The sequence below is a fragment of the Chrysochloris asiatica genome, unplaced genomic scaffold (assembly GCF_000296735.1).
Source record: "Chrysochloris asiatica unplaced genomic scaffold, ChrAsi1.0 scaffold00212, whole genome shotgun sequence".
Lineage (NCBI taxonomy): Eukaryota > Metazoa > Chordata > Mammalia > Afrosoricida > Chrysochloridae > Chrysochloris > Chrysochloris asiatica.
The window spans coordinates 5,432,898-5,442,515 of NW_006408730.1; the positions used below are offsets into that span (position 1 = coordinate 5,432,898).

General features: G+C 37.0%; 1 protein-coding gene and 1 pseudogene across 4 annotated transcripts in view; both read right to left on the reverse strand.

Moving 5' to 3' along the window:
• The window catches only part of LOC102825688, a 40,278-nt pseudogene extending 33,254 nt beyond the window's left edge, over nt 1–7,024 (reverse strand).
• Nucleotides 1–9,618, reverse strand: part of ERBB4 (v-erb-b2 avian erythroblastic leukemia viral oncogene homolog 4) — a 1,604,115-nt gene that overhangs the window by 1,362,124 nt on the left and 232,373 nt on the right. The gene's annotated exons all lie outside the window — the stretch shown is intronic.

The window sequence follows — 9,618 nt, forward strand, 5'->3', positions numbered from 1 at the left end:
AGTATCTGGTGAGCTTGAACCCACGTAGGGTTTCTGAGGAGTATCTGGTGAGCTTGAACCCACGTAGGGTTTCTGAGGAGTATCTGGTGAGCTTGCTGCTCAAACTGACTTTGCAGTCCAGTGCTTCAGCCCACAGTGCCACGCCAGGACTCCATATGATTTTGTAGGACAATGCAAATAAGCTACTTACAATAGCTCGCTAATAATGTAAATAAGGTGTATGGAACCCTATCAAGGGGACTGGTCAATTGTGTCATCCCACTAGGCTTAAAATTAGACATCCCAGAGTAGCAAAGGAGAACCTATCTACCACTAAGAAGTAGAGTTGGGATTATAACATGTTTTTTAGGCCCAGGTCCCTTTGCTGAGAGAGAGAGTGCTGTAACCCCGAACATGGTACAAGGTGGTGAAAACCAGTGGAAGAAAAACAGTAGCAGGACCAAAAGACGGGAATGAGACAGCACCGTGTGCTTCCTGTCCCACAGTCCATGTGCCACACAGCAAGCCCATTGAGTGCTTTAGGAAGGAGGATACCTGATATAGTGTCATGCCGTTGGGCATGTAACGGTGGGACACTTGCCTGAACAGGACAAAATCTGCATGAAGGGGTTGAGACGGCCCTAATTGAAGAATGCCCTGAGTAATTACTAAACCTGAAATGTACCCATTACTTGTGAGTACTAAGTAGTTATTTCAACAAATTAATGAACCCTACAAAGTAGAGAGTACCATAGTAGGGATGGTTGGTATCAGAATTAGCACAAAGTTTGGATAGGGAGGTGTATCTATTCTGACATATCGAATGGGCATTCGTCTTCTGCCTCATAGGCGTTCGCTTTGGTCAGTTGATCTTGATTCTCATTCCACCACCTGAAGTTAGCAGAGATCTGATGCTCTGGAACATCATTTTTGCATATGGCCAAACAGATTTTGAAAAACACTGTTTTATTGCTTTTTCCCTTCTTATTATGAGGATGATTTAAAGAAACAGAAATGAAAGTGCTTATCCTAGTGATAAGAATCATGGATCTCATAAACTTAATTACAAGCAGGATAAAGATAAAAATCATCAAATATGCTGAAAGTGTTGAATCTTTTGTCTCACATTCATCAGAACAAATATCTCTGGCTTTTCAATTATGAAAGAGAAATTAATACCTTTCTTTCTGTCAGATGCTCTCGTACTTTATTGTAACAAACATTATGCTCATTTAAAAATAAAATCATTAAACTTCTCATCTCTTTAATAAGTTCTGAATAGATTACACTGCAGTTTCTAAACAATAACTTCCCATTACAAAATCCTAAAATTTTATAAACATGAAATTTAAATATTAAAAATACTATTCTTCTTATTCATATTTAGCTTCTGATCTGATCTATGAACAAAGATGGCACACGCTTTCACATCTTCTATTTACAGGTTCTCTTTTATTCTGAACTAGTTGAATTATTCCATTAATCTTTAACCCATGAGTTTCTTTCTTTATTTCTTTTTTCTATCTGTCACATAACTCTGAATTCAAACTATCAACAATAAACTCTCTGGACCTACCTGGAATTATGATTTTAAGCCTTTTACACAGTATAGTTTTTATTTTATCAAGCAAATCTCAAGGAACATGCTTAATAATTTCAAATGCCTATAAAATATCATCCAATAATTTCTGTTAACTTTCTGCTCAAACCCAGACTAATGCTGAAACACTAACTAGATGCTTGAGACTTTAAAATTTTTCCACACATGAATCCAAGCCTAAAATGATTTCCACTACACACTTCCTGTTAGAATAGATCATGTAGATATCAAGTCAATGCTACTAAGAGAAATTTTAAGAAGTATTTATTGCTTTATCAATGACAGTAAGTTGGGGTTTGGGTTTTTCCTTTATCTGTACTTGTCATTCTGTCAAAGTACAGATTATTTAGATGAAATTAAATTGTTACATTTGCTCATTCTTTTTGAGCCTAAAGTGCTAAGAAGAGCACTTGATTTCCTCATTATAGTAAGAGGATGCTGTAAGGAACCTTTCAATGTAATACCATTTTAAAAAACCCAAATGCATGGATTAGAACGGAAATGTATAATGGTGTCTTATAATCATGGAAGATGGCCAAGAAAGCACATATTTTTCACTTTTGTAAGTAAAGGACCTAGAGAAAACCATCTTTGCCATCTCCTTCAATTCAACAGCGTTCCTCGTGAGTAAGGGGGAGCAAGCCGTAACACTATTATTATAGTTACTTCCATTATTTTTAAATAAATCAGAAACATTTCTTATCAAATACTAAAAGAACACTTTATTCTGCAGTTTCAATTTAGAAATTAACTAATCAGATTGTTACTTAAATTTACATATTAAGATTTCATGTTTATATCACATTTTTTATTACTATCATAGTTTACATTTAGAATAAAAAACTCTATTAAGAACAGCAATAACAACACTATTGGCTAATGTGATCCATCACTTGATGCTAAGCAATGTGCTTAGTATTTTATAAGCATACTATTTAATTCACAAAACAACCCTCTGAAAGATATACTACATTTGTTTCCTTTTGCAGATAAAAAAAAGTCCCAGAATTTAATTGCTTGTCAATAGTCCCCAAAATAGTAACTGTGTGAATCAGACTTTTCCCCCTTTTTTTTGGCTTCCAGGCCCCAAATTCTTACCTATTTTATTGCACTGTCTTTGATTGACCATGCAATCATAAATTAAATGATGCAATCAAAGTTAACTTCATCATTTTATAGCATAAATGTAGGGCATTTTAGCTTCAATAATATATGATTGCTGTTACCTAATGAGCTTGTAGAAAGGAAATAAAACTTGTGTTTATATGGCAGAATCAGCCAGATTTTTCCAGCTTAGGAATCTTTCCATTTGCCTCCGCTTTTTCTTTTTCTTTTTAATACCAACTTCTTTCGTTTAATCATTCTTATCTGTCCTACATGCACAATAGACAAGTGGTAGTCTCTTCTCTTGAAATCAGGGCTAAATTATCATGATTATAATTAACAAATGTAACTATAGTTATAAGTTAGAATGACCTGTACAATTAAATGTAATTTTAAAAGTGACTTATAAAACTCTTCTTGGTATTTGTACATGATACTAATCCCTGGTTTTTACTGTTTCATTCTTATTTTTTCACTGTTTCAAAATAATGACCAATGTCCTCCCTCACAAGGAAAAAGTTCTAGAAAACGCTAGGAATTCTTTATTTTTGTCCCCTTTTTTGGGTCATCTTTTCATTCACACTCAACAAAGAGAGAAAATTCATATGATACTATAAAAACCATATAATCTCCACAAACAAGCATGTAAGCTTGCTGAAGACCACATTGGTCTACTGGTGAGTGGAAGAGACAGAAAGACATCAATGAAGAAATGGGCTGAGTTCAACCCCAGTCCATTGAATCCTGTTGACTTGGAAATGAAAGAAAGAAGAGGAAGGGCTGGTTGGTCCAAAGTACGGTGAGACCTGAGGACACTTGAGCCCATGGACAAGGACTTAGCCACAGGGCTAGAGCTGAGAGTGAAGCATCCAGCTAATATGAAGTGAGGGGATATGCACAAGAACACCCAAACTTTCAGACAGTACCCTTTTGACCTAGCCTCAATGGCTTGATAATCAGAACTCGACTAGAGGAAGATTGGAAGAAAAAAAAAAATTTTTTTTTCTTTTTTTTTTGGATAAAGGAAACAAGGGTAAATTGCTTCAATATGATGAACCTGACCTATGCTCAGAGAGGTAGTTACTCTAAAAACCAACAGAGAGGGAAAGAGTCTTCACATCAAGTATCAATGCTATCTCCTCTGTACACAGGGTAGATAGGAACAGGCAACTTAGACACTGGCTATCTAAAATGAGGGGGCAATAAAGGCACAAAGTGACTGGCTTTCAAGGTTTCAAGAGGGAGTTTAAGAGTGTGAGGGGAAAGAAAGAGTTCCCACTGAATAGCTGTCATCTTGTCTAGATGCGTCTGGTGAAAGGAGATGGGGATAAGATTCATAAGATTTAATAATGAATAATTGTTATCATTACTAATTGTGACTGTCACAATTGTAAAGGTAGAAGTTTTGTAACAAAAACAGGTGAGTGGTTAATCTTACAGTCCAGAAACAGAGGACCCAGGACCATCAAGGAAGAAGAGCACAAGCAGAATGCAGGACCTTATCCAGAGAAGCAGCAACACCAGAGATGGAGGCAGAGATGGAGGCATGGAGAGTGGGAGCGGCTGAGGACTCTAGATTCATGGACTAAGAAGGGAGGGACTAAGAGCTGGTGGCCAGGAGCAGACTTGTAGAATGTGCCCTTTGGAGATGTAAATTATATATGCCTGAGTGATTTGTTTGTTTGTTTGTTTTTAAATCTAAAGTGAATAGAGAGAAATACTGTTAACTGATGGTACATGAAGGGATTATAATCATTATAAACAATGAAACAATGTATGATTTGTTGAATGTAAAACTGATGATATGCCCTGTAAATTTTCACTCAATCCACAATAAAAAACCTTAAAGAAAACAGAAAAAAAAAGCAACATAAAACCTCTAGAACTTGCCCAGTTAAATAGGCTTTTTGCCGTTCTTTCGTAGTGTATAGAACCTTAGGTGGAATACTGAGCTCCATCCAGAACCTTCTGAGAATGGGACATTCCCACTTGAAAGAACATACAAATCAGCCCAGAATGGCTAGAGGAACAGAATATACTTCTTGAAAGAAAGAACAGCAGGAAAAAAATTAAAAAACAAAAATGGCAGCCTGATTGGCTGCTACAAGAACAAGCAAGTTAGTTATTCACCGGAAAGCCATCAGGGCAAGCAATAGAGTCCCTTCAGGACAAACCCCACTCTAAGACTGAAACTCAAAGGGAACACACAAAAGCAGGCATACAGCTTGTTGGCAACCACATTAGTCTACTGGTGAGCAAAAATGGAAGAATGGCAGCAATGAAGATATTGGCTGAGTTTGACAACGTCCCAAAGACTCCTATCAACCTTGAGATGAGAGAGAGAAGAGGAAGGGCTGGCTGGTCCAAAGTGTAGTGACACTTGGGGACTCCTGAGCCCATGGACAAAGACCTAGCCACAGAGGGCTAGAGCTGAGAGTGAAGCATCCAGCTGATGGGAAGTGAGGGGAAATGTCCAAATTTACAGATAGTACTCATTTGACCTAGATTTGATGGTTTGATGATCAGAACCCGACTAGAGGAAGATCAAAAAATTTGATAAAGGAAGCAAGTGTAAAATGCTACAATTTGATGAACTTGACCTATACTTACCGATGTAATAGCTTAAAATACCAACCAAGAGGGAAGGAGTCTTCACATCAAGGATCAAACCTATCCTCTTTGAACACAGGGTTGATAGGGACATTGGCTACCTAAAATGGAGATGTGGGGAGCTAAAAAGGCACCAAATGTCTGGCTTACAAGTTTCCAAGAGGAGTTTAGTTTCAGAGTGTGCAGGGGAGAGTAGACTCCCCACTGAATAAGTTTCCTCTTGTCTAGATGAGTCAGGTAAAAGGAGATGGGGTTCACTGATTCAATAGTGAGTAGTTGCTATCATACCTAATTGTGATGGTCACAAATGTAAAGGTAGAGGTTGTATAACAAAAAGGGGGTTGTAGTTAATCTTACATTCTAGGAACAGAGGACCCTAGGACAATCAAGAGAGAAGAACATGAGCTGAACGTGGAACCCTAACCAGACAAGCAGTAACACCAGAGATGGAGGCAGTGGTGATGGCATGGAGAGATTGAGCAGTGCAGGACTCTAGACTCATGGAAAGAGAAAGGCTGTGTGCTGGTGGCCAGGAGACTGGCTTCCAGAATATGCCCTGTGATTGTTTAAATGACTATATATCTTTGTGTGGGTTTTTTTTACCTGCACTAGAGGGTAGACGAGCCTTGACATGGATGACGGGGCAGGCAATATAAAACTGGAGGGAGGTTGGCAGAGGAAAGATGGGGGAGGCTGGAGGCACAGGGAGGAACGCTGTGGTTGGAATGAATATAGGTAAATTCTGTTAACTGTTGGTTCATAGAGGGGATTGTTGTTGTTGTTGTTGTTGTTAAGTGCCGTCGAGTCGGTTCCGACCCATAGCGACCCTATTCAGGGTTTCCGAGGGTGTAAATCCTTACGGGAGGAGAAAGCCTCATCTTTCTCCTGCGGAGCAGCTGGTAGTTTCGAACCGCTGACCTTAAGGTTCGCAGCCCGATTCGTAACCACTACGCTACCAGAGCTCCAACCATACAATGAAGGAAAGTATATGATTTCTTGAGTGTGAAACTGAAGATCTGCTCTGTGAACCTTCCCTCAGTTCACAATAAAAAGTGTTTTTAACCCCAAAACTATATAATCATGGTAAACTAAGACTACATTGTTGCTGTTTTTGTTGAGTGTCATCGAGTCAGTTTTGGTCCATTGAGACCTGTATAGGGTTTCTTAGGAATGGCTGGTGAGTTTGAACTGCTGACCTTGCAGTTCTAACTGACTTTGAAATGCAGCACATTAACCCACAGCTTCACACCAGGACTCCAAAACTACATTATGGTGGTAAAAGTAAGATCATTGTTCAAGTTGTGAATTCTCACAAACAAACTAAGATCCTGATGCTTCTCCTCCTTACCTGCAAGACCAGAAAGGAGGAAAGAACAAAGAAGAAACTAAACCTATACAAAAATGTCATGCTTCAATGAACATTCTCTCTGATTTTTATTTAGGATAGAAGAGCTAAACTGCATGATATTGGCATATTTAATTTTGCAAAACATTGTTTTTCTACCACCTAATTGATGGGAAAACCCATCAATTATATAACTCATTGGATTATTTAAATCAGTATTCTCCACTTTGTATTGTCTGAAAATAAAAAGAAACGGTCCTTGATATATTAACAGGGGTTTTAGTTAAAAAAGTTACCAAAAAAATGTATTTGATTTTCCTCCCCGGCTGCCTGAGCGTCTGCACCATCAGGAAAGACACAGTAACTATTCGGACAAGGAAATTCATGACCAACTGACTACTTCAGCGGAAACAAATGGTCATCCATGTCCTTCACCCCGGGAAGGCAACAGTACCTAAGACAGAAATTTGGGAAAAACTTGCCAAAATGTATAAGACGACACCAGATGTCATCTTTGTGTTTGGATTCACAACCCATTTTGGTGGTCACAAAACTACTGGCTTTGGCATGATTTACGATTCCTTGGATTATGCACAGAAAAGTGAACCCAAACACAGACTTTCAGGACATGGCCTGTATGAGAAAAAGAAAAGCTCAAGAAAACATCACAAGGAACGCAAAAACAGAATGAAGAAAGCCAGGGGGACTGCAAAGGCCAATGTTGGTGCTGGCAAAAAGAAGGAATAAATATTCTGTGATGACCGTGGATTTTTCACCAGAGGATTAATAAACCCTAAAATCTTTTTTTTTTTTTTAATGTATTTGAAAATGATCTCTAGAAATTAAAGCAGTTTCTTCTCTAATGTAAAATTGTTCTGTGCCTTTGACATAATCACTATGCTCACTATGAATCTTCAATAGGAAAAAAGGTAAGCCAAATTTCTCAGGCATATCTGAGCATAAGATTAGGAATATTTTTAGACATTCTTTCTGTTTTGTGGAAGATGTTTTAAAAATTGATGTATTACATAAAAACTAAAGCAAATCAGAATGAAACACAATGATTCCTGATACTTCCAAAAGAGATGTCCCACAAGAATGCATACAAAAAAGAAATTATTTAATGTCTTACAATTGTGGTGTTGGCAACGAATATTTAAGATACCACACACTCCCAGAAGAACAAATAAATCTGTCTTGAATGAAGTACAACCAGGATGATGATACTTTGTTTCAGTCCCTGAAAAACGAAATCATGCTTAGTAAAATAGTGGTGGTGGTTATGCGTCATGGAGTCAGCTCCGACTCATAAATCTTTACGGGAGCAGAAAGCCTCATCTTTCTCCCATGGAACAACTGGTAGCTTCGAACTGCTAACCTTGAGGTTCACAGCCCAATTCGTAACCACTATGCTACCAGAGCTACTTTAGTAAAGTAGAGGATCAGCAAATAAAAAGGGAAAGATCCTCAATGAGATGGAGTGATACAGTGGCTTAACAATGCGCTCAAACATAGCAATAATTTTAAGGATCATGCTGGGTTGGGCAGAGTTTCACTCTGTTGTAAATAGGATTACTATGAATCGTAACTCAGTGGCATCTAACAACATCATCTTCCATTATTCCTAACAACATCTTGATATGTTTCAGAAAGCTTTTTCCTCAATGTGAATGTAATAAAGAAGGCTAAGTAAGGCAACAAGCTAGCAGTGGCTCATTCACAATTTTCTCATGCTCTGGCTTAATTTGGGCAACACTAAAAAATATATAATTTCCCTCAAGTAAGTTTTTGATATATATTTGGAGAAAGGGGAGTTAAAAAGAAATATTTCTTGGTAAATAACTGAAGTGTAGTTATTCTATATTGCCAAGCAGGCTTAAAGTAATAGACTAAAACAATCACATAAGTGGATTTAACCAATTAGGTAAGAATGAAAGTGAAAGTTTTCAACATTAAAATGGATTTTTAAAAAGCCTCAGTCAAATACTATGTAGTTAAAAAAGGTAAATTATAAAGTAATTAAATTTCAACAAAAGCATAGCTCAATCTAGTATGTGTGAGTTGAAGAAAAATCATAGTTCAATCTTGAGACTAATACATCTGGAAAGCAGAAGGAAGGAAAACATACTTTGACTCTCTGAAGAAGATACTGAAGTAGTGCAATGTATTCTTTTTCACTATTTATCTATTAAGAAATGCAAGATTGCAACTGCATTTAAAAATATGAATTCTTTAGGAAGTCAATGCACTGGAGAGTTTAAGCTGATAAGTGAACCTTTCTATAATATTGGTTGTCTAGACAATTTAACTGCCATTGGAAACACACTCTTAGAGATAGTGAGTTCTTTGTCACAGCAGATAAAATAAGTGCACAGCCAAGAATAGCACAGTACTATTTTTGTCAGGTGCATATCAACATTTGTGTTATCACCTTTTACCAACAGAACATTTAACAGATATATAGTACTTATATCTACATTTTCGAATTATCTGATATCTATTTTTATATTTTCTCACAGACAAAACAAATCCATGAATTGACATAGAATGTGTTTGCATGTGTGCATGTGTGTAATCTGGTCAAAGTAATTATATTTTTAAATTCCATTCATACTAAAATGTGTTATCGCTCTTCATACTAAGCATAAAACATATTCAATGCAAAGTTTAAACAAGCCGCTCTGTATATGATACAATACACCAACAAAGCACAAACTGAAAAAAAGTGTCAAGTTAAGTGGACCATTTAGTATTGTAATTATTGGCTTCTGGATTATATGCATCACATGTAGAGTCTGGAAGCCTGGGAAAAACCAGATCGTACGTAATTATCAGGGCCTCCTACTCAAGAAACAATGGAAAGAAGGATCATGAATAAGAGGGAAAAAAATGATTAACATACATCAAAATGATTTAAGAACAACATTCATTTTTTCTTTAAAACATGTTTTGCAGGCACATGTGTAACAACATAATATAT